At 42.5% G+C, this 23,505-nt stretch overlaps 10 non-coding genes across 10 annotated transcripts; all 10 read left to right on the top strand.

The window, feature by feature from the left end:
- Positions 1-292: 292 nt before the first annotated feature.
- Positions 293-364, top strand: trnag-ucc (transfer RNA glycine (anticodon UCC)). The gene has a single exon. It is a non-coding gene; the product is annotated as a tRNA-Gly (tRNA).
- A 2,404-nt stretch (positions 365-2,768) lies between these two features.
- On the top strand, positions 2,769-2,840 carry trnag-ucc (transfer RNA glycine (anticodon UCC)). Its single transcript has one exon. It is a non-coding gene; the product is annotated as a tRNA-Gly (tRNA).
- Positions 2,841-5,238: 2,398 nt separating this feature from the next.
- trnag-ucc (transfer RNA glycine (anticodon UCC)) lies at positions 5,239-5,309 on the top strand. Its single transcript has one exon. It is a non-coding gene; the product is annotated as a tRNA-Gly (tRNA).
- Positions 5,310-7,713: 2,404 nt separating this feature from the next.
- On the top strand, positions 7,714-7,785 carry trnag-ucc (transfer RNA glycine (anticodon UCC)). The gene has a single exon. It is a non-coding gene; the product is annotated as a tRNA-Gly (tRNA).
- A 2,404-nt stretch (positions 7,786-10,189) lies between these two features.
- trnag-ucc (transfer RNA glycine (anticodon UCC)) lies at positions 10,190-10,261 on the top strand. Its single transcript has one exon. It is a non-coding gene; the product is annotated as a tRNA-Gly (tRNA).
- Positions 10,262-12,665: 2,404 nt separating this feature from the next.
- trnag-ucc (transfer RNA glycine (anticodon UCC)) lies at positions 12,666-12,737 on the top strand. Its single transcript has one exon. It is a non-coding gene; the product is annotated as a tRNA-Gly (tRNA).
- Positions 12,738-15,141: 2,404 nt separating this feature from the next.
- Positions 15,142-15,213, top strand: trnag-ucc (transfer RNA glycine (anticodon UCC)). Its single transcript has one exon. It is a non-coding gene; the product is annotated as a tRNA-Gly (tRNA).
- A 2,404-nt stretch (positions 15,214-17,617) lies between these two features.
- On the top strand, positions 17,618-17,689 carry trnag-ucc (transfer RNA glycine (anticodon UCC)). The gene has a single exon. It is a non-coding gene; the product is annotated as a tRNA-Gly (tRNA).
- A 2,404-nt stretch (positions 17,690-20,093) lies between these two features.
- On the top strand, positions 20,094-20,165 carry trnag-ucc (transfer RNA glycine (anticodon UCC)). The gene has a single exon. It is a non-coding gene; the product is annotated as a tRNA-Gly (tRNA).
- Positions 20,166-22,569: 2,404 nt separating this feature from the next.
- Positions 22,570-22,641, top strand: trnag-ucc (transfer RNA glycine (anticodon UCC)). Its single transcript has one exon. It is a non-coding gene; the product is annotated as a tRNA-Gly (tRNA).
- The last annotated feature ends 864 nt before the right edge of the window (positions 22,642-23,505 follow it).

A 23,505-nucleotide genomic window follows, 5' to 3' on the forward strand; every position in this document is an offset into this window, starting at 1 on the left:
TTTGTGAGAAGTTGACAAGTTTTGATTGTGTGACAGATCCCGGGTTGCGGTGAGATTTTGTTGATATTTTAGCTGTGGATTTATCTGAGATGATGATAAATGCTGGTTTGTGTGCATGAGAAAGTGTGAATGAAAAGGCATAATGAGAAGTATGGAAGGAGTAAAAGTCAGTCTTTTATTAGTGGTGAATTGCAATATTTTCAGCGTAAAATTTGCAAGAAGACTGAATTTCGAGTGAAGAACTATTGGTCGAATTGCACATTAGCTGATGTGTGGAGGACACGTCCCAGTTGCGATGGTGGTATAGTGGTGAGCATAGCTGCCTTCCAAGCAGTTGACCCGGGTTCGATTCCCGGCCATCGCATGAGCTGTGGCTTTTAAACCGCTCAACACCAAAAAACCACTTTCCGCAGTGGAATGAAACACTTCGATATGCACAGAAGCTTGAGTCAGCCACACGAACGGCGCCAAACCTCTGCAGTGCGGTTTCCCACCACTTTGAATTGAGGAGGGACCCTAGAAGATTAGGAGTCAGGGCGATACCCGTTTCAAATAAACTGGCGTCTTGACAGAAATCCTGAGTTTTTCATTTTTATTTCTAGATTCCCTCCTTTCAACATTACTCGCAGTGTTTTTGTGAAATACAGCCTAATATCAAGTGAAAACTGTCTGGGCAGTCCATTGTTTATGGGCACAGCATTACTTATATCAGGTCGGTTATTTTATTTTTGAATCGAAATGTACACCAATCTGATTGTGTCGTGCACAGACAGAATCTGTTTGCTGACTTCATTCACCCTGACAGACTCTTGAGTATTTCTGCGGGTTGGTTTGCAATTCCCACTTGTGGTCAGTAGCGGTCACTAACTTGTGCAACAATGAAGTTCCCAGATCAGAGAGAAAAGAAAACAGACAATAATTGTTGCCCTTGTGTTGGACGGTGCAGGTCAGAAATAGGAGGAGTGGAGACCAGCTGCTTTTATATTTCCATTAATGAGCAAATGACTCGGTAAAACTCTGAGAGATGATAGAAATAACCACACGGTGAGTGAAAGTTCAATCCAAGATGAAGCTGAAAAGGAATCACACGTTGTTACCTGATGAAGGAGCAGCTATTGCTTCCAAATAAAGCTGTTGGACTATACGCTGGTGTTATGTGGTTTTTAACATTGTCCACTCCAGTCCAACACCGGCTCCTCCACGTCATCATCCAGATTGTCATCATGGAATTGTTAAGGGAAGATAGTGTCGGATGAACTTGACTGATTTGCTTTAAAGGATAAAGAAGAAGGAAGTGTTTGTGATGTAGACCAACCTGATGATAAGAAGAATACTGCATGTGTTTTGAAATAGTTGAGTTCCTCAAGGTTCAGAAACTGAACAGAAATTGCCGGAGAATCTGAGCAGTGTTGCACCTTCAGTGGGGAGAAAGCAGTGTTGCCATTTTGGGTTTGGTATGCCCCATTTGATGAAGTTTCGCAATTCTTTGATTTTAACCCCAGGCTTCAGTATTAGTCACCTGTTTGTCTGGTGTATCTATCACTGATGTGGAATTGGTGTCGGATATCAAATTTGCAGATGAAAAAACATTAGTCATTGGTTTTGGGGGGGAAGCTGTCTGCAGACTGTGGAATGCAATTCCCAGTTTGTTTAAATGGACCATTGATTTATTAGTGAGGGACTGGGGGAGGTACTTATTGTGAAAAGCATTGAGATGGATCTTTGATTTACTGTTGCGTGGACAGGGGGATTATGGATTTATAAGGAAATGAGGGACAATTTTTTTACACATCGAGTGCTTGGTGCGTGCAATGAACTGTCAGAGAAAGTGGTGGACGCAGGTACAGTTACAACGTTGAAAAGACGCTTGGATAAGTTCACGAATAGGAAAGGTTTAGAGAGATATGACCAAATGCTCGCAAATGGGAAATGTTCAATTGCATGCAGGTGGTTACAGTTGTGTTTGGGGAAATGGTCAGCATAAACTGGCTGGACCTAAGGATCTGTTTCCATGCTGTATGACACTCTGATTGTAAAACTTTGAAAATCAGCCTGGTTTCTCTCCCTCCCAGCTGCGACTCCACCCTCCCCCTCTTCTACAATGTAACAGAGAAAACTACAAATCGATCAAGAGAATGGAAGTGCGGATTAATACAGATTTCTCGAGAGATTTCTGCTTCGTGAACTGTTACCGGACAGTTTCCTCTTCTCCAGAATTACTGCAGCATGTACTCAGTCTAAGCTCCTCTTCTTTTTGCCTTTTTGTTTGTGGAAAACCCTTCAGAAATGTTAAAAGCGGAAAGTAGTACAGATGCGGTAAATCAGAAAGAAAAAGCAAAGTTGGTGGGAAAAAGTGTATGAAGAGAAAGGCGAAAGTGGGTAGTGCCACTGGTGGAGATGAGAGTGGTGGTGGAAAAGCAGAGCAGGTCAGACAGCATCCGAGGAGCAGGAGAATGGATGTTTGGGGCAAAAGCGTTTTGTGAGAAGTTGACAAGTTTTGATTGTGTGACAGATCCCGGGTTGCGGTGAGATTTTGTTGATATTTTAGCTGTGGATTTATCTGAGATGATGATAAATGCTGGTTTGTGTGCATGAGAAAGTGTGAATGAAAAGGTATAATGAGAAGTATGGACGGAGTAAAAGTCAGTCTTTTATTAGTGGTGAATTGCAATATTTCAGCGTAAAATTTGCAAGAAGACTGAAATTTCGAGTGAAGAACTATTGGTCGAATTGCACATTAGCTGATGTGTGGAGGCCATGTCCCAGTTGCGATGGTGGTATAGTGGTGAGCATAGCTGCCTTCCAAGCAGTTGACCCGGGTTCGATTCCCGGCCATCGCATGCTGTGGCTTTTAACCGCTCAACACCAAAAAGACCACTTTCCGCAGTGGGAATGAAACACTTCGATATGCACAGAAGCTTGAGTCAGCCACACGAACGGCGCCAAACACCTCTGCAGTGCGGTTTCCCACCACTTTGAAATTGAGGAGGGACCCTAGAAGATTAAGGAGTCAGGGCGATACCCGTTTCAATAAACTGGCGTCTTGACAGAAATCCTGAGTTTTTCATTTTATTTCTAGATTTCCTCCTTCAACATTACTCGCAGTGTTTTTGTGAAATACAGCCTAATATCAAGTGAAAACTGTCTGGGCAGTCCATTGTTTATGGGCACAGCATTACTTATGATATCAGGTCGGTTATTTTATTTTTGAATCGAAATGTACACCAATCTGATTGTGTCGTGCACAGACAGAATCTGTTTGCTGACTTCATTCACCCTGACAGACTCTTGAGTATTTCTGCGGGTTGGTTGCAATTCCCACTTGTGGTCAGTAGCGGTCACTAACTTGTGCAACAATGAAGTTCCCAGATCAGAGAGAATAAGAAAACAGACAATAATTGTTGCCCTTGTGTTGGACGGTGCAGGTCAGAAATAGGAGGAGTGGAGACCAGCTGCTTTTATATTTCCATTAATGAGCAAATGACTCGGTAAAACTCTGAGAGATGATAGAAATAACCACACGGTGAGTGAAAGTTCAATCCAAGATGAAGCTGAAAAGGAATCACACGTTGTTACCTGATGAAGGAGCAGCTATTGCTTCCAAATAAAGCTGTTGGACTATACGCTGGTGTTATGTGGTTTTTAACATTGTCCACTCCAGTCCAACACCGGCTCCTCCACGTCATCATCCAAGATAGTCATCATGGAATTGTTAAGGGAAGATAGTGTCGGATGAACTTGACTGATTTGCTTTAAAGGATAAAGAAGAAGGAAGTGTTTGTGATGTAGACCAACCTGATGATAAGAAGAATACTGCATGTGTTTTGAAATAGTTGAGTTCCTCAAGGTTCAGAAACTGAACAGAAATTGCCGGAGAATCTGAGCAGTGTTGCACCTTCAGTGGGGAGAAAGCAGTGTTGCCATTTTGGGTTTGGTATGCCCCATTTGATGAAGTTTCGCAATTCTTTGATTTTACCCCAGGCTTCAGTATTAGTCACCTGTTTGTCTGGTGTATCTATCACTGATGTGGAATTGGTGTCGGATATCAAATTTGCAGATGATAAAACATTAGTCATTGGTTTTGGGGAAGCTGTCTGCAGACTGTGGAATGCAATTCCCAGTTTGTTTAAATGGACCATTGATTTATTAGTGAGGGACTGGGGGAGGTACTTATTGTGAAAAGCATTGAGATGGATCTTTGATTTACTGTTGCGTGGACAGGGGGATTATGGATTTAAAAGGAAATGAGGGACAATTTTTTTACACATCGAGTGCTTGGTGCGTGCAATGAACTGTCAGAGAAAGTGGTGGACGCAGGTACAGTTACAACGTTGAAAAGACGCTTGGATAAGTTCACGAATAGGAAAGGTTTAGAGAGATATGACCAAATGCTCGCAAATGGGAAATGTTCAATTGCATGCAGGTGGTTACAGTTGTGTTTGGGGAAATGGTCAGCATAAACTGGCTGGACCTAAGGATCTGTTTCCATGCTGTATGACACTCTGATTGTAAAACTTTGAAAATCAGCCTGGTTTCTCTCCCTCCCAGCTGCGACTCCACCCTCCCCCTCTTCTACAATGTAACAGAGAAAACTACAAATCGATCAAGAGAATGGAAGTGCGGATTAATACAGATTTCTCGAGAGATTTCTGCTTCGTGAACTGTTACCAGGAGTTTCCTCTTCTCCAGAATTACTGCAGCATGTACTCAGTCAAGAGTTCCTTCTTTTGCCTTTTTGTTTGTGGAAAACCCTTCAGAAATGTTAAAAGCGGAAAGTAGTACAGATGCGGTAAATCAGAAAGAAAAAGCAAAGTTGGTGGGAAAAGTGTATGAAGAGAAAGGCGAAAGTGGGTAGTGCCACTGGTGGAGATGAGAGTGGTGGTGGAAAAGCAGAGCAGGTCAGACAGCATCCGAGGAGCAGGAGAATGGATGTTTGGGGCAAAAGCGTTTGTGAGAAGTTGACAAGTTTTGATTGTGTGACAGATCCCGGGTTGCGGTGAGATTTTGTTGATATTTTAGCTGTGGATTTATCTGAGATGATGATAAATGCTGGTTTGTGTGCATGAGAAAGTGTGAATGAAAAGGTATAATGAGAAGTATGGAAGAGTAAAAGTCAGTCTTTTATTAGTGGTGAATTGCAATATTTCAGCGTAAAATTTGCAAGAAGACTGAAATTTCGAGTGAAGAACTATTGGTCGAATTGCACATTAGCTGATGTGTGGAGGACATGTCCCAGTTGCGATGGTGGTATAGTGGTGAGCATAGCTGCCTTCCAAGCAGTTGACCCGGGTTCGATCCCGGCCATCGCATGCTGTGGCTTTTAAACCGCTCAACACCAAAAAGACCACTTTCCGCAGTGGGAATGAAACACTTCGATATGCACAGAAGCTTGAGTCAGCCACACGAACGGCGCCAAACCTCTGCAGTGCGGTTTCCCACCACTTTGAAATTGAGGAGGGACCCTAGAAGATTAAGGAGTCAGGGCGATACCCGTTTCAAATAAACTGGCGTCTTGACAGAAATCCTGAGTTTTTCATTTTATTTCTAGATTTCCCTCCTTTCAACATTACTCGCAGTGTTTTTGTGAAATACAGCCTAATATCAAGTGAAAACTGTCTGGGCAGTCCATTGTTTATGGGCACAGCATTACTTATGATATCAGGTCGGTTATTTTATTTTTGAATCGAAATGTACACCAATCTGATTGTGTCGTGCACAGACAGAATCTGTTTGCTGACTTCATTCACCCTGACAGACTCTTGAGTATTTCTGCGGGTTGGTTGCAATTCCCACTTGTGGTCAGTAGCGGTCACTAACTTGTGCAACAATGAAGTTCCCAGATCAGAGAGAATAAGAAAACAGACAATAATTGTTGCCCTTGTGTTGGACGGTGCAGGTCAGAAATAGGAGGAGTGGAGACCAGCTGCTTTTATATTTCCATTAATGAGCAAATGACTCGGTAAAACTCTGAGAGATGATAGAAATAACCACACGGTGAGTGAAAGTTCAATCCAAGATGAAGCTGAAAAGGAATCACACGTTGTTACCTGATGAAGGAGCAGCTATTGCTTCCAAATAAAGCTGTTGGACTATACGCTGGTGTTATGTGGTTTTTAACATTGTCCACTCCAGTCCAACACCGGCTCCTCCACGTCATCATCCAAGATAGTCATCATGGAATTGTTAAGGGAAGATAGTGTCGGATGAACTTGACTGATTTGCTTTAAAGGATAAAGAAGAAGGAAGTGTTTGTGATGTAGACCAACCTGATGATAAGAAGAATACTGCATGTGTTTTGAAATAGTTGAGTTCCTCAAGGTTCAGAAACTGAACAGAAATTGCCGGAGAATCTGAGCAGTGTTGCACCTTCAGTGGGGAGAAAGCAGTGTTGCCATTTTGGGTTTGGTATGCCCCATTTGATGAAGTTTCGCAATTCTTTGATTTTACCCCAGGCTTCAGTATTAGTCACCTGTTTGTCTGGTGTATCTATCACTGATGTGGAATTGGTGTCGGATATCAAATTTGCAGATGATAAAACATTAGTCATTGGTTTTGGGGAAGCTGTCTGCAGACTGTGGAATGCAATTCCCAGTTTGTTTAAATGGACCATTGATTTATTAGTGAGGGACTGGGGGAGGTACTTATTGTGAAAAGCATTGAGATGGATCTTTGATTTACTGTTGCGTGGACAGGGGGATTATGGATTTATAAAGGAAATGAGGGACAATTTTTTTACACATCGAGTGCTTGGTGCGTGCAATGAACTGTCAGAGAAAGTGGTGGACGCAGGTACAGTTACAACGTTGAAAAGACGCTTGGATAAGTTCACGAATAGGAAAGGTTTAGAGAGATATGACCAAATGCTCGCAAATGGGAAATGTTCAATTGCATGCAGGTGGTTACAGTTGTGTTTGGGGAAATGGTCAGCATAAACTGGCTGGACCTAAGGATCTGTTTCCATGCTGTATGACACTCTGATTGTAAAACTTTGAAAATCAGCCTGGTTTCTCTCCCTCCCAGCTGCGACTCCACCCTCCCCCTCTTCTACAATGTAACAGAGAAAACTACAAATCGATCAAGAGAATGGAAGTGCGGATTAATACAGATTTCTCGAGAGATTTCTGCTTCGTGAACTGTTACCAGGAGTTTCCTCTTCTCCAGAATTACTGCAGCATGTACTCAGTCTAAGAGTTCCTTCTTTTTGCCTTTTTGTTTGTGGAAAACCCTTCAGAAATGTTAAAAGCGGAAAGTAGTACAGATGCGGTAAATCAGAAAGAAAAAGCAAAGTTGGTGGGAAAAGTGTATGAAGAGAAAGGCGAAAGTGGGTAGTGCCACTGGTGGAGATGAGAGTGGTGGTGGAAAAGCAGAGCAGGTCAGACAGCATCCGAGGAGCAGGAGAATGGATGTTTGGGGCAAAAGCGTTTGTGAGAAGTTGACAAGTTTTGATTGTGTGACAGATCCCGGGTTGCGGTGAGATTTTGTTGATATTTTAGCTGTGGATTTATCTGAGATGATGATAAATGCTGGTTTGTGTGCATGAGAAAGTGTGAATGAAAAGGTATAATGAGAAGTATGGAAGGAGTAAAAGTCAGTCTTTTATTAGTGGTGAATTGCAATATTTCAGCGTAAAATTTGCAAGAAGACTGAAATTTCGAGTGAAGAACTATTGGTCGAATTGCACATTAGCTGATGTGTGGAGGACATGTCCCAGTTGCGATGGTGGTATAGTGGTGAGCATAGCTGCCTTCCAAGCAGTTGACCCGGTTTCGATTCCCGGCCATCGCATGCTGTGGCTTTTAAACCGCTCAACACCAAAAAGACCACTTTCCGCAGTGGGAATGAAACACTTCGATATGCACAGAAGCTTGAGTCAGCCACACGAACGGCGCCAAACCTCTGCAGTGCGGTTTCCCACCACTTTGAAATTGAGGAGGGACCCTAGAAGATTAAGGAGTCAGGGCGATACCCGTTTCAAATAAACTGGCGTCTTGACAGAAATCCTGAGTTTTTCATTTTATTTCTAGATTTCCCTCCTTTCAACATTACTCGCAGTGTTTTTGTGAAATACAGCCTAATATCAAGTGAAAACTGTCTGGGCAGTCCATTGTTTATGGGCACAGCATTACTTATGATATCAGGTCGGTTATTTTATTTTTGAATCGAAATGTACACCAATCTGATTGTGTCGTGCACAGACAGAATCTGTTTGCTGACTTCATTCACCCTGACAGACTCTTGAGTATTTCTGCGGGTTGGTTGCAATTCCCACTTGTGGTCAGTAGCGGTCACTAACTTGTGCAACAATGAAGTTCCCAGATCAGAGAGAATAAGAAAACAGACAATAATTGTTGCCCTTGTGTTGGACGGTGCAGGTCAGAAATAGGAGGAGTGGAGACCAGCTGCTTTTATATTTCCATTAATGAGCAAATGACTCGGTAAAACTCTGAGAGATGATAGAAATAACCACACGGTGAGTGAAAGTTCAATCCAAGATGAAGCTGAAAAGGAATCACACGTTGTTACCTGATGAAGGAGCAGCTATTGCTTCCAAATAAAGCTGTTGGACTATACGCTGGTGTTATGTGGTTTTTAACATTGTCCACTCCAGTCCAACACCGGCTCCTCCACGTCATCATCCAAGATAGTCATCATGGAATTGTTAAGGGAAGATAGTGTCGGATGAACTTGACTGATTTGCTTTAAAGGATAAAGAAGAAGGAAGTGTTTGTGATGTAGACCAACCTGATGATAAGAAGAATACTGCATGTGTTTTGAAATAGTTGAGTTCCTCAAGGTTCAGAAACTGAACAGAAATTGCCGGAGAATCTGAGCAGTGTTGCACCTTCAGTGGGGAGAAAGCAGTGTTGCCATTTTGGGTTTGGTATGCCCCATTTGATGAAGTTTCGCAATTCTTTGATTTTACCCCAGGCTTCAGTATTAGTCACCTGTTTGTCTGGTGTATCTATCACTGATGTGGAATTGGTGTCGGATATCAAATTTGCAGATGATAAAACATTAGTCATTGGTTTTGGGGAAGCTGTCTGCAGACTGTGGAATGCAATTCCCAGTTTGTTTAAATGGACCATTGATTTATTAGTGAGGGACTGGGGGAGGTACTTATTGTGAAAAGCATTGAGATGGATCTTTGATTTACTGTTGCGTGGACAGGGGGATTATGGATTTATAAAGGAAATGAGGGACAATTTTTTTACACATCGAGTGCTTGGTGCGTGCAATGAACTGTCAGAGAAAGTGGTGGACGCAGGTACAGTTACAACGTTGAAAAGACGCTTGGATAAGTTCACGAATAGGAAAGGTTTAGAGAGATATGACCAAATGCTCGCAAATGGGAAATGTTCAATTGCATGCAGGTGGTTACAGTTGTGTTTGGGGAAATGGTCAGCATAAACTGGCTGGACCTAAGGATCTGTTTCCATGCTGTATGACACTCTGATTGTAAAACTTTGAAAATCAGCCTGGTTTCTCTCCCTCCCAGCTGCGACTCCACCCTCCCCCTCTTCTACAATGTAACAGAGAAAACTACAAATCGATCAAGAGAATGGAAGTGCGGATTAATACAGATTTCTCGAGAGATTTCTGCTTCGTGAACTGTTACCAGGAGTTTCCTCTTCTCCAGAATTACTGCAGCATGTACTCAGTCTAACAGCTCCTTCTTTTTGCCTTTTTGTTTGTGGAAAACCCTTCAGAAATGTTAAAAGCGGAAAGTAGTACAGATGCGGTAAATCAGAAAGAAAAAGCAAAGTTGGTGGGAAAAGTGTATGAAGAGAAAGGCGAAAGTGGGTAGTGCCACTGGTGGAGATGAGAGTGGTGGTGGAAAAGCAGAGCAGGTCAGACAGCATCCGAGGAGCAGGAGAATGGATGTTTGGGGCAAAAGCGTTTGTGAGAAGTTGACAAGTTTTGATTGTGTGACAGATCCCGGGTTGCGGTGAGATTTTGTTGATACTTTAGCTGTGGATTTATCTGAGATGGTGATAAATGCTGGTTTGTGTGCATGAGAAAGTGTGAATGAAAAGGTATAATGAGAAGTATGGAAGGAGTAAAAGTCAGTCTTTTATTAGTGGTGAATTGCAATATTTCAGCGTAAAATTTGCAAGAAGACTGAAATTTCGAGTGAAGAACTATTGGTCGAATTGCACATTAGCTGATGTGTGGAGGACATGTCCCAGTTGCGATGGTGGTATAGTGGTGAGCATAGCTGCCTTCCAAGCAGTTGACCCGGGTTCGATTCCCGGCCATCGCATGCTGTGGCTTTTAAACCGCTCAACACCAAAAAGACCACTTTCCGCAGTGGGAATGAAACACTTCGATATGCACAGAAGCTTGAGTCAGCCACACGAACGGCGCCAAACCTCTGCAGTGCGGTTTCCCACCACTTTGAAATTGAGGAGGGACCCTAGAAGATTAAGGAGTCAGGGCGATACCCGTTTCAAATAAACTGGCGTCTTGACAGAAATCCTGAGTTTTTCATTTTATTTCTAGATTTCCCTCCTTTCAACATTACTCGCAGTGTTTTTGTGAAATACAGCCTAATATCAAGTGAAAACTGTCTGGGCAGTCCATTGTTTATGGGCACAGCATTACTTATGATATCAGGTCGGTTATTTTATTTTTGAATCGAAATGTACACCAATCTGATTGTGTCGTGCACAGACAGAATCTGTTTGCTGACTTCATTCACCCTGACAGACTCTTGAGTATTTCTGCGGGTTGGTTGCAATTCCCACTTGTGGTCAGTAGCGGTCACTAACTTGTGCAACAATGAAGTTCCCAGATCAGAGAGAATAAGAAAACAGACAATAATTGTTGCCCTTGTGTTGGACGGTGCAGGTCAGAAATAGGAGGAGTGGAGACCAGCTGCTTTTATATTTCCATTAATGAGCAAATGACTCGGTAAAACTCTGAGAGATGATAGAAATAACCACACGGTGAGTGAAAGTTCAATCCAAGATGAAGCTGAAAAGGAATCACACGTTGTTACCTGATGAAGGAGCAGCTATTGCTTCCAAATAAAGCTGTTGGACTATACGCTGGTGTTATGTGGTTTTTAACATTGTCCACTCCAGTCCAACACCGGCTCCTCCACGTCATCATCCAAGATAGTCATCATGGAATTGTTAAGGGAAGATAGTGTCGGATGAACTTGACTGATTTGCTTTAAAGGATAAAGAAGAAGGAAGTGTTTGTGATGTAGACCAACCTGATGATAAGAAGAATACTGCATGTGTTTTGAAATAGTTGAGTTCCTCAAGGTTCAGAAACTGAACAGAAATTGCCGGAGAATCTGAGCAGTGTTGCACCTTCAGTGGGGAGAAAGCAGTGTTGCCATTTTGGGTTTGGTATGCCCCATTTGATGAAGTTTCGCAATTCTTTGATTTTACCCCAGGCTTCAGTATTAGTCACCTGTTTGTCTGGTGTATCTATCACTGATGTGGAATTGGTGTCGGATATCAAATTTGCAGATGATAAAACATTAGTCATTGGTTTTGGGGAAGCTGTCTGCAGACTGTGGAATGCAATTCCCAGTTTGTTTAAATGGACCATTGATTTATTAGTGAGGGACTGGGGGAGGTACTTATTGTGAAAAGCATTGAGATGGATCTTTGATTTACTGTTGCGTGGACAGGGGGATTATGGATTTATAAAGGAAATGAGGGACAATTTTTTTACACATCGAGTGCTTGGTGCGTGCAATGAACTGTCAGAGAAAGTGGTGGACGCAGGTACAGTTACAACGTTGAAAAGACGCTTGGATAAGTTCACGAATAGGAAAGGTTTAGAGAGATATGACCAAATGCTCGCAAATGGGAAATGTTCAATTGCATGCAGGTGGTTACAGTTGTGTTTGGGGAAATGGTCAGCATAAACTGGCTGGACCTAAGGATCTGTTTCCATGCTGTATGACACTCTGATTGTAAAACTTTGAAAATCAGCCTGGTTTCTCTCCCTCCCAGCTGCGACTCCACCCTCCCCCTCTTCTACAATGTAACAGAGAAAACTACAAATCGATCAAGAGAATGGAAGTGCGGATTAATACAGATTTCTCGAGAGATTTCTGCTTCGTGAACTGTTACCAGGAGTTTCCTCTTCTCCAGAATTACTGCAGCATGTACTCAGTCTAAGAGTTCCTTCTTTTTGCCTTTTTGTTTGTGGAAAACCCTTCAGAAATGTTAAAAGCGGAAAGTAGTACAGATGCGGTAAATCAGAAAGAAAAAGCAAAGTTGGTGGGAAAAGTGTATGAAGAGAAAGGCGAAAGTGGGTAGTGCCACTGGTGGAGATGAGAGTGGTGGTGGAAAAGCAGAGCAGGTCAGACAGCATCCGAGGAGCAGGAGAATGGATGTTTGGGGCAAAAGCGTTTGTGAGAAGTTGACAAGTTTTGATTGTGTGACAGATCCCGGGTTGCGGTGAGATTTTGTTGATATTTTAGCTGTGGATTTATCTGAGATGATGATAAATGCTGGTTTGTGTGCATGAGAAAGTGTGAATGAAAAGGCATAATGAGAAGTATGGAACGAGTAAAAGTCAGTCTTTTATTAGTGGTGAATTGCAATATTTCAGCGTAAAATTTGCAAGAAGACTGAAATTTCGAATGAAGAACTATTGGTCGAATTGCACATTAGCTGATGTGTGGAGGACATGTCCCAGTTGCGATGGTGGTATAGTGGTGAGCATAGCTGCCTTCCAAGCAGTTGACCCGGGTTCGATTCCCGGCCATCGCATGCTGCGGCTTTTAAACCGCTCAACACCAAAAAGACCACTTTCCGCAGTGGGAATGAAACACTTCGATATGCACAGAAGCTTGAGTCAGCCACACGAACGGCGCCAAACCTCTGCAGTGCGGTTTCCCACCACTTTGAAATTGAGGAGGGACCCTAGAAGATTAAGGAGTCAGGGCGATACCCGTTTCAAATAAACTGGCGTCTTGACAGAAATCCTGAGTTTTTCATTTTATTTCTAGATTTCCCTCCTTTCAACATTACTCGCAGTGTTTTTGTGAAATACAGCCTAATATCAAGTGAAAACTGTCTGGGCAGTCCATTGTTTATGGGCACAGCATTACTTATGATATCAGGTCGGTTATTTTATTTTTGAATCGAAATGTACACCAATCTGATTGTGTCGTGCACAGACAGAATCTGTTTGCTGACTTCATTCACCCTGACAGACTCTTGAGTATTTCTGCGGGTTGGTTGCAATTCCCACTTGTGGTCAGTAGCGGTCACTAACTTGTGCAACAATGAAGTTCCCAGATCAGAGAGAATAAGAAAACAGACAATAATTGTTGCCCTTGTGTTGGACGGTGCAGGTCAGAAATAGGAGGAGTGGAGACCAGCTGCTTTTATATTTCCATTAATGAGCAAATGACTCGGTAAAACTCTGAGAGATGATAGAAATAACCACACGGTGAGTGAAAGTTCAATCCAAGATGAAGCTGAAAAGGAATCACACATTGTTACCTGATGAAGGAGCAGCTATTGCTTCCAAATAAAGCTGTTGGACTATACGCTGGTGTTATGTGGTTTTTAACATTGTCCACTCCAGTCCAACACCGGCTCCTCCACGTCATCATCCAAGATAGTCATCATGGAATTGTTAAGGGAAGATAGTGTCGGATGAACTTGACTGATTTGCTTTAAAGGATAAAGAAGAAGGAAGTGTTTGTGATGTAGACCAACCTGATGATAAGAAGAATACTGCATGTGTTTTGAAATAGTTGAGTTCCTCAAGGTTCAGAAACTGAACAGAAATTGCCGGAGAATCTGAGCAGTGTTGCACCTTCAGTGGGGAGAAAGCAGTGTTGCCATTTTGGGTTTGGTATGCCCCATTTGATGAAGTTTCGCAATTCTTTGATTTTTCCCCAGGCTTCAGTATTAGTCACCTGTTTGTCTGGTGTATCTATCACTGATGTGGAATTGGTGTCGGATATCAAATTTGCAGATGATAAAACATTAGTCATTGGTTTTGGGGAAGCTGTCTGCAGACTGTGGAATGCAATTCCCAGTTTGTTTAAATGGACCATTGATTTATTAGTGAGGGACTGGGGGAGGTACTTATTGTGAAAAGCATTGAGATGGATCTTTGATTTACTGTTGCGTGGACAGGGGGATTATGGATTTATAAAGGAAATGAGGGACAATTTTTTTACACATCGAGTGCTTGGTGCGTGCAATGAACTGTCAGAGAAAGTGGTGGACGCAGGTACAGTTACAACGTTGAAAAGACGCTTGGATAAGTTCACGAATAGGAAAGGTTTAGAGAGATATGACCAAATGCTCGCAAATGGGAAATGTTCAATTGCATGCAGGTGGTTACAGTTGTGTTTGGGGAAATGGTCAGCATAAACTGGCTGGACCTAAGGATCTGTTTCCATGCTGTATGACACTCTGATTCTAAAACTTTGAAAATCAGCCTGGTTTCTCTCCCTCCCAGCTGCGACTCCACCCTCCCCCTCTTCTACAATGTAACAGAGAAAACTACAAATCGATCAAGAGAATGGAAGTGCGGATTAATACAGATTTCTCGAGAGATTTCTGCTTCGTGAACTGTTACCAGGAGTTTCCTCTTCTCCAGAATTACTGCAGCATGTACTCAGTCTAAGAGTTCCTTCTTTTTGCCTTTTTGTTTGTGGAAAACCCTTCAGAAATGTTAAAAGCGGAAAGTAGTACAGATGCGGTAAATCAGAAAGAAAAAGCAAAGTTGGTGGGAAAAGTGTATGAAGAGAAAGGCGAAAGTGGGTACTGCCACTGGTGGAGATGAGAGTGGTGGTGGAAAAGCAGAGCAGGTCAGACAGCATCCGAGGAGCAGGAGAATGGATGTTTGGGGCAAAAGCGTTTGTGAGAAGTTGACAAGTTTTGATTGTGTGACAGATCCCGGGTTGCGGTGAGATTTTGTTGATATTTTAGCTGTGGATTTATCTGAGATGATGATAAATGCTGGTTTGTGTGCATGAGAAAGTGTGAATGAAAAGGTATAATGAGAAGTATGGAAGGAGTAAAAGTCAGTCTTTTATTAGTGGTGAATTGCAATATTTCAGCGTAAAATTTGCAAGAAGACTGAAATTTCGAATGAAGAACTATTGGTCGAATTGCACATTAGCTGATGTGTGGAGGACATGTCCCAGTTGCGATGGTGGTATAGTGGTGAGCATAGCTGCCTTCCAAGCAGTTGACCCGGGTTCGATTCCCGGCCATCGCATGCTGTGGCTTTTAAACCGCTCAACACCAAAAAGACCACTTTCCGCAGTGGGAATGAAACACTTCGATATGCACAGAAGCTTGAGTCAGCCACACGAACGGCGCCAAACCTCTGCAGTGCGGTTTCCCACCACTTTGAAATTGAGGAGGGACCCTAGAAGATTAAGGAGTCAGGGCGATACCCGTTTCAAATAAACTGGCGTCTTGACAGAAATCCTGAGTTTTTCATTTTATTTCTAGATTTCCCTCCTTTCAACATTACTCGCAGTGTTTTTGTGAAATACAGCCTAATATCAAGTGAAAACTGTCTGGGCAGTCCATTGTTTATGGGCACAGCATTACTTATGATATCAGGTCGGTTATTTTATTTTTGAATCGAAATGTACACCAATCTGATTGTGTCGTGCACAGACAGAATCTGTTTGCTGACTTCATTCACCCTGACAGACTCTTGAGTATTTCTGCGGGTTGGTTGCAATTCCCACTTGTGGTCAGTAGCGGTCACTAACTTGTGCAACAATGAAGTTCCCAGATCAGAGAGAATAAGAAAACAGACAATAATTGTTGCCCTTGTGTTGGACGGTGCAGGTCAGAAATAGGAGGAGTGGAGACCAGCTGCTTTTATATTTCCATTAATGAGCAAATGACTCGGTAAAACTCTGAGAGATGATAGAAATAACCACACGGTGAGTGAAAGTTCAATCCAAGATGAAGCTGAAAAGGAATCACACGTTGTTACCTGATGAAGGAGCAGCTATTGCTTCCAAATAAAGCTGTTGGACTATACGCTGGTGTTATGTGGTTTTTAACATTGTCCACTCCAGTCCAACACCGGCTCCTCCACGTCATCATCCAAGATAGTCATCATGGAATTGTTAAGGGAAGATAGTGTCGGATGAACTTGACTGATTTGCTTTAAAGGATAAAGAAGAAGGAAGTGTTTGTGATGTAGACCAACCTGATGATAAGAAGAATACTGCATGTGTTTTGAAATAGTTGAGTTCCTCAAGGTTCAGAAACTGAACAGAAATTGCCGGAGAATCTGAGCAGTGTTGCACCTTCAGTGGGGAGAAAGCAGTGTTGCCATTTTGGGTTTGGTATGCCCCATTTGATGAAGTTTCGCAATTCTTTGATTTTACCCCAGGCTTCAGTATTAGTCACCTGTTTGTCTGGTGTATCTATCACTGATGTGGAATTGGTGTCGGATATCAAATTTGCAGATGATAAAACATTAGTCATTGGTTTTGGGGAAGCTGTCTGCAGACTGTGGAATGCAATTCCCAGTTTGTTTAAATGGACCATTGATTTATTAGTGAGGGACTGGGGGAGGTACTTATTGTGAAAAGCATTGAGATGGATCTTTGATTTACTGTTGCGTGGACAGGGGGATTATGGATTTATAAAGGAAATGAGGGACAATTTTTTTACACATCGAGTGCTTGGTGCGTGCAATGAACTGTCAGAGAAAGTGGTGGACGCAGGTACAGTTACAACGTTGAAAAGACGCTTGGATAAGTTCACGAATAGGAAAGGTTTAGAGAGATATGACCAAATGCTCGCAAATGGGAAATGTTCAATTGCATGCAGGTGGTTACAGTTGTGTTTGGGGAAATGGTCAGCATAAACTGGCTGGACCTAAGGATCTGTTTCCATGCTGTATGACACTCTGATTCTAAAACTTTGAAAATCAGCCTGGTTTCTCTCCCTCCCAGCTGCGACTCCACCCTCCCCCTCTTCTACAATGTAACAGAGAAAACTACAAATCGATCAAGAGAATGGAAGTGCGGATTAATACAGATTTCTCGAGAGATTTCTGCTTCGTGAACTGTTACCAGGAGTTTCCTCTTCTCCAGAATTACTGCAGCATGTACTCAGTCTAACAGCTCCTTCTTTTTGCCTTTTTGTTTGTGGAAAACCCTTCAGAAATGTTAAAAGCGGAAAGTAGTACAGATGCGGTAAATCAGAAAGAAAAAGCAAAGTTGGTGGGAAAAGTGTATGAAGAGAAAGGCGAAAGTGGGTACTGCCACTGGTGGAGATGAGAGTGGTGGTGGAAAAGCAGAGCAGGTCAGACAGCATCCGAGGAGCAGGAGAATGGATGTTTGGGGCAAAAGCGTTTGTGAGAAGTTGACAAGTTTTGATTGTGTGACAGATCCCGGGTTGCGGTGAGATTTTGTTGATACTTTAGCTGTGGATTTATCTGAGATGGTGATAAATGCTGGTTTGTGTGCATGAGAAAGTGTGAATGAAAAGGTATAATGAGAAGTATGGAACGAGTAAAAGTCAGTCTTTTATTAGTGGTGAATTGCAATATTTCAGCGTAAAATTTGCAAGAAGACTGAAATTTCGAATGAAGAACTATTGGTCGAATTGCACATTAGCTGATGTGTGGAGGACATGTCCCAGTTGCGATGGTGGTATAGTGGTGAGCATAGCTGCCTTCCAAGCAGTTGACCCGGGTTCGATTCCCGGCCATCGCATGCTGTGGCTTTTAAACCGCTCAACACCAAAAAGACCACTTTCCGCAGTGGGAACGAAACACTTCGATATGCACAGAAGCTTGAGTCAGCCACACGAACGGCGCCAAACCTCTGCAGTGCGGTTTCCCACCACTTTGAAATTGAGGAGGGACCCTAGAAGATTAAGGAGTCAGGGCGATACCCGTTTCAAATAAACTGGCGTCTTGACAGAAATCCTGAGTTTTTCATTTTATTTCTAGATTTCCCTCCTTTCAACATTACTCGCAGTGTTTTTGTGAAATACAGCCTAATATCAAGTGAAAACTGTCTGGGCAGTCCATTGTTTATGGGCACAGCATTACTTATGATATCAGGTCGGTTATTTTATTTTTGAATCGAAATGTACACCAATCTGATTGTGTCGTGCACAGACAGAATCTGTTTGCTGACTTCATTCACCCTGACAGACTCTTGAGTATTTCTGCGGGTTGGTTGCAATTCCCACTTGTGGTCAGTAGCGGTCACTAACTTGTGCAACAATGAAGTTCCCAGATCAGAGAGAATAAGAAAACAGACAATAATTGTTGCCCTTGTGTTGGACGGTGCAGGTCAGAAATAGGAGGAGTGGAGACCAGCTGCTTTTATATTTCCATTAATGAGCAAATGACTCGGTAAAACTCTGAGAGATGATAGAAATAACCACACGGTGAGTGAAAGTTCAATCCAAGATGAAGCTGAAAAGGAATCACACATTGTTACCTGATGAAGGAGCAGCTATTGCTTCCAAATAAAGCTGTTGGACTATACGCTGGTGTTATGTGGTTTTTAACATTGTCCACTCCAGTCCAACACCGGCTCCTCCACGTCATCATCCAAGATAGTCATCATGGAATTGTTAAGGGAAGATAGTGTCGGATGAACTTGACTGATTTGCTTTAAAGGATAAAGAAGAAGGAAGTGTTTGTGATGTAGACCAACCTGATGATAAGAAGAATACTGCATGTGTTTTGAAATAGTTGAGTTCCTCAAGGTTCAGAAACTGAACAGAAATTGCCGGAGAATCTGAGCAGTGTTGCACCTTCAGTGGGGAGAAAGCAGTGTTGCCATTTTGGGTTTGGTATGCCCCATTTGATGAAGTTTCGCAATTCTTTGATTTTACCCCAGGCTTCAGTATTAGTCACCTGTTTGTCTGGTGTATCTATCACTGATGTGGAATTGGTGTCGGATATCAAATTTGCAGATGATAAAACATTAGTCATTGGTTTTGGGGAAGCTGTCTGCAGACTGTGGAATGCAATTCCCAGTTTGTTTAAATGGACCATTGATTTATTAGTGAGGGACTGGGGGAGGTACTTATTGTGAAAAGCATTGAGATGGATCTTTGATTTACTGTTGCGTGGACAGGGGGATTATGGATTTATAAAGGAAATGAGGGACAATTTTTTTACACATCGAGTGCTTGGTGCGTGCAATGAACTGTCAGAGAAAGTGGTGGACGCAGGTACAGTTACAACGTTGAAAAGACGCTTGGATAAGTTCACGAATAGGAAAGGTTTAGAGAGATATGACCAAATGCTCGCAAATGGGAAATGTTCAATTGCATGCAGGTGGTTACAGTTGTGTTTGGGGAAATGGTCAGCATAAACTGGCTGGACCTAAGGATCTGTTTCCATGCTGTATGACACTCTGATTCTAAAACTTTGAAAATCAGCCTGGTTTCTCTCCCTCCCAGCTGCGACTCCACCCTCCCCCTCTTCTACAATGTAACAGAGAAAACTACAAATCGATCAAGAGAATGGAAGTGCGGATTAATACAGATTTCTCGAGAGATTTCTGCTTCGTGAACTGTTACCAGGAGTTTCCTCTTCTCCAGAATTACTGCAGCATGTACTCAGTCTAAGAGTTCCTTCTTTTTGCCTTTTTGTTTGTGGAAAACCCTTCAGAAATGTTAAAAGCGGAAAGTAGTACAGATGCGGTAAATCAGAAAGAAAAAGCAAAGTTGGTGGGAAAAGTGTATGAAGAAAAAGGCGAAAGTGGGTAGTGCCACTGGTGGAGATGAGAGTGGTGGTGGAAAAGCAGAGCAGGTCAGACAGCATCCGAGGAGCAGGAGAATGGATGTTTGGGGCAAAAGCGTTTGTGAGAAGTTGACAAGTTTTGATTGTGTGACAGATCCCGGGTTGCGGTGAGATTTTGTTGATATTTTAGCTGTGGATTTATCTGAGATGATGATAAATGCTGGTTTGTGTGCATGAGAAAGTGTGAATGAAAAGGTATAATGAGAAGTATGGAAGGAGTAAAAGTCAGTCTTTTATTAGTGGTGAATTGCAATATTTCAGCGTAAAATTTGCAAGAAGACTGAAATTTCGAATGAAGAACTATTGGTCGAATTGCACATTAGCTGATGTGTGGAGGACATGTCCCAGTTGCGATGGTGGTATAGTGGTGAGCATAGCTGCCTTCCAAGCAGTTGACCCGGGTTCGATTCCCGGCCATCGCATGCTGTGGCTTTTAAACCGCTCAACACCAAAAAGACCACTTTCCGCAGTGGGAATGAAACACTTCGATATGCACAGAAGCTTGAGTCAGCCACACGAACGGCGCCAAACCTCTGCAGTGCGGTTTCCCACCACTTTGAAATTGAGGAGGGACCCTAGAAGATTAAGGAGTCAGGGCGATACCCGTTTCAAATAAACTGGCGTCTTGACAGAAATCCTGAGTTTTTCATTTTATTTCTAGATTTCCCTCCTTTCAACATTACTCCCAGTGTTTTTGTGAAATACAGCCTAATATCAAGTGAAAACTGTCTGGGCAGTCCATTGTTTATGGGCACAGCATTACTTATGATATCAGGTCGGTTATTTTATTTTTGAATCGAAATGTACACCAATCTGATTGTGTCGTGCACAGACAGAATCTGTTTGCTGACTTCATTCACCCTGACAGACTCTTGAGTATTTCTGCGGGTTGGTTGCAATTCCCACTTGTGGTCAGTAGCGGTCACTAACTTGTGCAACAATGAAGTTCCCAGATCAGAGAGAATAAGAAAACAGACAATAATTGTTGCCCTTGTGTTGGACGGTGCAGGTCAGAAATAGGAGGAGTGGAGACCAGCTGCTTTTATATTTCCATTAATGAGCAAATGACTCGGTAAGACTCTGAGAGATGATAGAAATAACCACACGGTGAGTGAAAGTTCAATCCAAGATGAAGCTGAAAAGGAATCACACATTGTTACCTGATGAAGGAGCAGCTATTGCTTCCAAATAAAGCTGTTGGACTATACGCTGGTGTTATGTGGTTTTTAACATTGTCCACTCCAGTCCAACACCGGCTCCTCCACGTCATCATCCAAGATAGTCATCATGGAATTGTTAAGGGAAGATAGTGTCGGATGAACTTGACTGATTTGCTTTAAAGGATAAAGAAGAAGGAAGTGTTTGTGATGTAGACCAACCTGATGATAAGAAGAATACTGCATGTGTTTTGAAATAGTTCAGTTCCTCAAGGTTCAGAAACTGAACAGAAATTGCCGGAGAATCTGAGCAGTGTTGCACCTTCAGTGGGGAGAAAGCAGTGTTGCCATTTTGGGTTTGGTATGCCCCATTTGATGAAGTTTCGCAATTCTTTGATTTTTCCCCAGGCTTCAGTATTAGTCACCTGTTTGTCTGGTGTATCTATCACTGATGTGGAATTGGTGTCGGATATCAAATTTGCAGATGATAAAACATTAGTCATTGGTTTTGGGGAAGCTGTCTGCAGACTGTGGAATGCAATTCCCAGTTTGTTTAAATGGACCATTGATTTATTAGTGAGGGACTGGGGGAGGTACTTATTGTGAAAAGCATTGAGATGGATCTTTGATTTACTGTTGCGTGGACAGGGGGATTATGGATTTATAAAGGAAATGAGGGACAATTTTTTTACACATCGAGTGCTTGGTGCGTGCAATGAACTGTCAGAGAAAGTGGTGGACGCAGGTACAGTTACAACGTTGAAAAGACGCTTGGATAAGTTCACGAATAGGAAAGGTTTAGAGAGATATGACCAAATGCTCGCAAATGGGAAATGTTCAATTGCATGCAGGTGGTTACAGTTGTGTTTGGGGAAATGGTCAGCATAAACTGGCTGGACCTAAGGATCTGTTTCCATGCTGTATGACACTCTGATTCTAAAACTTTGAAAATCAGCCTGGTTTCTCTCCCTCCCAGCTGCGACTCCACCCTCCCCCTCTTCTACAATGTAACAGAGAAAACTACAAATCGATCAAGAGAATGGAAGTGCGGATTAATACAGATTTCTCGAGAGATTTCTGCTTCGTGAACTGTTACCAGGAGTTTCCTCTTCTCCAGAATTACTGCAGCATGTACTCAGTCTAAGAGTTCCTTCTTTTTGCCTTTTTGTTTGTGGAAAACCCTTCAGAAATGTTAAAAGCGGAAAGTAGTACAGATGCGGTAAATCAGAAAGAAAAAGCAAAGTTGGTGGGAAAAGTGTATGAAGAGAAAGGCGAAAGTGGGTACTGCCACTGGTGGAGATGAGAGTGGTGGTGGAAAAGCAGAGCAGGTCAGACAGCATCCGAGGAGCAGGAGAATGGATGTTTGGGGCAAAAGCGTTTGTGAGAAGTTGACAAGTTTTGATTGTGTGACAGATCCCGGGTTGCGGTGAGATTTTGTTGATATTTTAGCTGTGGATTTATCTGAGATGATGATAAATGCTGGTTTGTGTGCATGAGAAAGTGTGAATGAAAAGGTATAATGAGAAGTATGGAACGAGTAAAAGTCAGTCTTTTATTAGTGGTGAATTGCAATATTTCAGCGTAAAATTTGCAAGAAGACTGAAATTTCGAGTGAAGAACTATTGGTCGAATTGCACATTAGCTGATGTGTGGAGGCCTTGTCTCAGTTGCGATGGTGGTATAGTGGTGAGCATAGCTGCCTTCCAAGCAGTTGACCCGGGTTCGATTCCCGGCCATCGCATGCTGTGGCTTTTAAACCGCTCAACACCAAAAAGACCACTTTCCGCAGTGGGAATGAAACACTTCGATATGCACAGAAGCTTGAGTCAGCCACACGAACGGCGCCAAACCTCTGCAGTGCGGTTTCCCACCACTTTGAAATTGAGGAGGGACCCTAGAAGATTAAGGAGTCAGGGCGATACCCGTTTCAAATAAACTGGCGTCTTGACAGAAATCCTGAGTTTTTCATTTTATTTCTAGATTTCACTCCTTTCAACATTACTCGCAGTGTTTTTGTGAAATACAGCCTAATATCAAGTGAAAACTGTCTGGGCAGTCCATTGTTTATGGGCACAGCATTACTTATGATATCAGGTCGGTTATTTTATTTTTGAATCGAAATGTACACCAATCTGATTGTGTCGTGCACAGACAGAATCTGTTTGCTGACTTCATTCACCCTGACAGACTCTTGAGTATTTCTGCGGGTTGGTTGCAATTCCCACTTGTGGTCAGTAGCGGTCACTAACTTGTGCAACAATGAAGTTCCCAGATCAGAGAGAATAAGAAAACAGACAATAATTGTTGCCCTTGTGTTGGACGGTGCAGGTCAGAAATAGGAGGAGTGGAGACCAGCTGCTTTTATATTTCCATTAATGAGCAAATGACTCGGTAAAACTCTGAGAGATGATAGAAATAACCACACGGTGAGTGAAAGTTCAATCCAAGATGAAGCTGAAAAGGAATCACACGTTGTTACCTGATGAAGGAGCAGCTATTGCTTCCAAATAAAGCTGTTGGACTATACGCTGGTGTTATGTGGTTTTTAACATTGTCCACTCCAGTCCAACACCGGCTCCTCCACGTCATCATCCAAGATAGTCAT

Source organism: Hemiscyllium ocellatum, unplaced genomic scaffold (genome assembly GCF_020745735.1).
Source record: "Hemiscyllium ocellatum isolate sHemOce1 unplaced genomic scaffold, sHemOce1.pat.X.cur. scaffold_1309_pat_ctg1, whole genome shotgun sequence".
NCBI lineage: Eukaryota > Metazoa > Chordata > Chondrichthyes > Orectolobiformes > Hemiscylliidae > Hemiscyllium > Hemiscyllium ocellatum.